Raw genomic sequence first — 5,000 nt, 5'->3', positions numbered from 1 at the left:
CTTCCTTGAGGGAGCACTTCTTCGGCCACTTTGCAAGTGCAACCGCTGCCAGCAAAAGTTCTGAAAATCGAGTTCCCGAAAATCTCCGGGTACCCCGCCAACCCCCAGCCACCCGAATCGCAAGTGTCAATTCGGCGGGTTGCCTGCCGGTAGTCCTTCCGAAAATGAGGCGCCAAATCGCCGCAACGGCCATTTTTCATTTCGGCATCGGGACTTCCGACGGCAACTGATTAACTAGCCCGGGGACTAGAGCGGCAGCAAATGCAACGTGCCCTCTTGGCGGGAGCAACTTGACCGCCCCCGTGGGGAAAGGTCAACTCGGGGCCCGGGAAAGTCGCCGAGTCCGACCCCATACACTTCCATGAGTTGGGGGTTTTGGCCTTCCCGGCCCAAGGCTCGCCTTATTTCGGCCTGCACTTTCGGAAAAGGGTGCATTCCTTTTGGTTAATGATTTCACCAGCCCGGGTCTTAGCCTCTGCCCCGACGGCTAAGTCTTTTGGTTAATGATTTCCTGCGGCTGGGACTACCCTTTCCCCCCGCCCTGCAGGCACCCGGGTCGGGAGGCCGTCGGGGGCACTTTCCGGGGCAAATCCGGACCCTTACGCAAGGGAGAGTGCGCCCCCCGCCTCGGCCGGGGGTCAGGCTGCCGCCTATTAAGCCCGACAGAAAACCCGAAAAATGGACGAAAATGGGAAAAAATCCCCATCCGAAAAAGGCTTAAAAGTCGGTTGGGCGGCAGCTAGGGTCGGTCTCTGCAGACCTGGAGGCTCGGGTGGACTCTTGGAATAAACGTCCAAGTCCCGACTTGCCACCTCCTACTACTGTGCAGATACCCCGCCAACCCCCAGCCACCCGAATGACAAGCGTCCGATCAGCGGGACGAATTTGACAACTCTGGCCGGACCTCTGGAACTCCATCCCGGGTAACCGGGGCAAATTTTTCCGCTTGATCGCCCTTCCACTGGTTAACCATTTGCCCTTTCGGACTTAGTCTCTGGACATTATTCGACGGATTTTCTGGTTAACCATTTGCCCTTTCGGACTTAGTCTCTGGGCATTATTTTCGACTTTTTGGTTAATGATTTCACACTTTTTACTTACTTTTGCGCTTTTTGGTTAATGATTACTCTGCTTACTGGTTAATTATTTGCCCTTTCGGACTTAGTCTCTGGACATTATTTTCGAGTTTTTGGTTAATGATTTCACACTTTTAACATATTTTTGCGCTTTTTGGTTAATGATTACTCTGCTTACTGGTTAACCATTTGCCCTTTCGGACTTAGTCTCTGCACATTATTTTCGACTTTTTGGTTAATGATTTCACACTTTTAACATATTTTTGCGCTTTTTGGTTAATGATTTCATACTTTTTACTTACTTTTGCGCCTTTTGGTTAATGATTACTCTGCTTACTGGTTAACCATTTGCCCTTTCGGACTTAGTCTCTGGACATTATTTTCGAGTTTTTGGTTAATGATTTCACACTTTTTACTTACTTTTGCGATTTTTGGTTAATGATTACTCTGCTTACTGGTTAACCATTTGCCCTTTCGGACTTAGTCTCTGGACATTGTTTTCGACATTTTGGTTAATGATTTCACACTTTTAACTTAATTTTGCGATTTTTGGTTAATGATTACTCTGCTTACTGGTTAACCATTTGCCCTTTCGGACTTAGTCTCTGGACATTGTTTTCGACATTTTGGTTAATGATTTCACACTTTTAACTTAATTTTGTGCTTTTTGGTTAATGATTTCATACTTTTTACTTACTTTTGCGATTTTTGGTTAATGATTACTCTGCTTACTGGTTAACCATTTGCCCTTTCGGACTTAGTCTCTGGACATTGTTTTCGACATTTTGGTTAATGATTTCACACTTTTAACTTAATTTTGTGCTTTTTGGTTAATGATTTCATACTTTTTACTTACTTTTGCGATTTTTGGTTAATGATTACTCTGCTTACTGGTTAACCATTTGCCCTTTCGGACTTAGTCTCTGGACATTATTTTTGGGTTTTTGGTTAATGATTTCACACTTTTTACTTACTTTTGCCCTTTTTGGTTACTGATTACTCTGCTTACTGGTTAACCATTTGCCCTTTCGGACTTAGTCTCTGGACATTATTTTCGAGTTTTTGGTTAATGATTTCACACTTTTAACATATTTTTGCGCTTTTTGGTTAATGATTACTCTGCTTACTGGTTAATTATTTGCCCTTTCGGACTTAGTCTCTGCACATTATTTTCGAGTTTTTGGTTAATGATTTCACACTTTTAACATATTTTTGCGCTTTTTGGTTACTGATTTCATACTTTTTACTTACTTTTGCGCCTTTTGGTTAATGATTACTCTGCTTACTGGTTAACCATTTGCCCTTTCGGACTTAGTCTCTGGACATTATTTTCGAGTTTTTGGTTAATGATTTCACACTTTTTACTTACTTTTGCGATTTTTGGTTAATGATTACTCTGCTTACTGGTTAACCATTTGCCCTTTCGGACTTAGTCTCTGGACATTATTTTCGGGTTTTTGGTTAATGATTTCACACTTTTTACTTACTTTTGCGATTTTTGGTTAATGATTACTCTGCTTACTGGTTAACCATTTGCCCTTTCGGACTTAGTCTCTGGAGATTATTTTCGAGTTTTTGGTTAATGATTTCACACTTTTTACTTACTTTTGCGATTTTTGGTTAATGATTACTCTGCTTACTGGTTAACCATTTGCCCTTTTGGACTTAGTCTCTGGACATTATTTTCGGGTTTTTGGTTAATGATTTCACACTTTTTACTTACTTTTGCGATTTTTGGTTAATGATGACTCTGCTTACTGGTTAACCATTTGCCCTTTCGCACTTAGTCTCTGGAGATTATTTTCGACTTTTTGGTTAATGATTTCACACTTTTAACTTAATTTTGTGCTTTTTGGTTAATGATTTCATACTTTTTACTTACTTTTGCCCTTTTTGGTTAATGATTACTCTGCTTACTGGTTAACCATTTGCCCTTTCGGACTTGGTCTCTGGACATTATTTTCGAGTTTTTGGTTAATGATTTCACACTTTTTACTTACTTTTGCGATTTTTGGTTAATGATTACTCTGCTTACTGGTTAATTATTTGCCCTTTCGGACTTAGTCTCTGCACATTATTTTCGAGTTTTTGGTTAATGATTTCACACTTTTAACATATTTTTGCGCTTTTTGGTTACTGATTTCATACTTTTTACTTACTTTTGCGCCTTTTGGTTAATGATTACTCTGCTTACTGGTTAACCATTTGCCCTTTCGGACTTAGTCTCTGCACATTATTTTCGACTTTTTGGTTAATGATTTCACACTTTTAACATATTTTTGCGCTTTTTGGTTAATGATTTCATACTTTTTACTTACTTTTGCGCCTTTTGGTTAATGATTACTCTGCTTACTGGTTAACCATTTGCCCTTTCGGACTTAGTCTCTGGACATTGTTTTCGACATTTTGGTTAATGATTTCACACTTTTAACTTAATTTTGTGCTTTTTGGTTAATGATTTCATACTTTTTACTTACTTTTGCCCTTTTTGGTTAATGATTACTCTGCTTACTGGTTAACCATTTGCCCTTTCGGACTTAGTCTCTGGAGATTATTTTCGAGTTTTTGGTTAATGATTTCACACTTTTTACTTACTTTTGCGATTTTTGGTTAATGATTTCACACTTTTTACTTACTTTTGCGATTTTTGGTTAATGATGACTCTGCTTACTGGTTAACCATTTGCCCTTTCGGACTTAGTCTCTGCACATTATTTTCGAGTTTTTGGTTAATGATTTCACACTTTTTACTTACTTTTGCGATTTTTGGTTAATGATTTCATACTTTTTACTTACTTTTGCGATTTTTGGTTAATGATGACTCTGCTTACTGGTTAATTATTTGTACTTTCGGACTTGGTCTCTGGACATTATTTTCGACTTTTTGGTTAATGATTTCACACTTTTAACATAATTTTGCGCTTTTTGGTTAATGATTACTCTGCTTGCTTGTTACTGATTTCCCCTTTCGGACTTGATCTCTGGCCGTTCTTTTCGACCTTTTTGGATCAGGTTTCCACACTCTGAAATTATTTTGGGCTCACTGATTAGGCGAGATCAAGGGGGCATGCCTGGGCACTTTGGGCTCAGTTTGGGAAGGCGGCGTCCGTGTGCTCCTCCGCCCTTCCCGCACTTGCGGCTAGGTTTGCCAAACTGCGCTGACCCGCAGCCCTGCCTTTTTGCCCACGGCACGGAACGACTCAAGTCTGGCTCCGTTCCAGGCCGTTGCCTCCGGCTGCCCGCCGTCCGGCCGGCCTGGGACGTACCCCGGCTGACGGCGCCGGAGCCCCTCTAGCAGCCACCGGTGCCGCGGGCCAATGGGTCCGGGCGTTCCGGAGCTATCGGTGGGGAAGTGCTCTCCCCTTTTCCTGACGCCGTTCGCCCGAGCAGAGGTGCAGCCTGACGGGACTGCTGTCGCCTTCCGCGGCGCACCGGCCCCTTTCACCTGCCGTCGACCGCGCGGAGCTCGGACCTTCCTCCCCGAAGTTATGGCCCCGGCGCCGGAGGGTTCCCGGGGCCGGGCATTCAGCGGGGTGAGTCTTCACCTTCCCGGTCAGCCTGCGGGGTCGGTGCGCCGGCACTCGACGCGGGAGGGTCCCCTCTTTCCGTAGAGCCCCGCCCGGTGCCGATCGGCCGGCGGATTGCGGAGCGAACCGCGCCTGACCGACGGGCCTCGGAAACCCGTTGCAGTCGACGGGGGGGAACCGGACAGCGGGACGAGGTGCCGATTCCACCCGCAGATTCGATCCCGAAATCCCGCGGGATTCGGCGGTCCGACCCGACAGATTCAAACGTCGCCCGGGCGGCCCCCAGCGGTCGGGCCGGCCTGGTTCCGCCACCGCCCGATGCCCCTCGCCCCCGGCTACCGCCGACCGCGCCGACCGAGGGAATGCGGCCGGACGTCCGGCGGCAATCGGCCGGAAAG

The sequence above is a fragment of the Heterodontus francisci genome, unplaced genomic scaffold (assembly GCF_036365525.1).
Source record: "Heterodontus francisci isolate sHetFra1 unplaced genomic scaffold, sHetFra1.hap1 HAP1_SCAFFOLD_1536, whole genome shotgun sequence".
NCBI classification, from domain to species: domain Eukaryota; kingdom Metazoa; phylum Chordata; class Chondrichthyes; order Heterodontiformes; family Heterodontidae; genus Heterodontus; species Heterodontus francisci.
The sequence above is the reverse complement of the archived record's forward strand: the minus strand, read 5'-3'. Positions refer to the sequence as shown.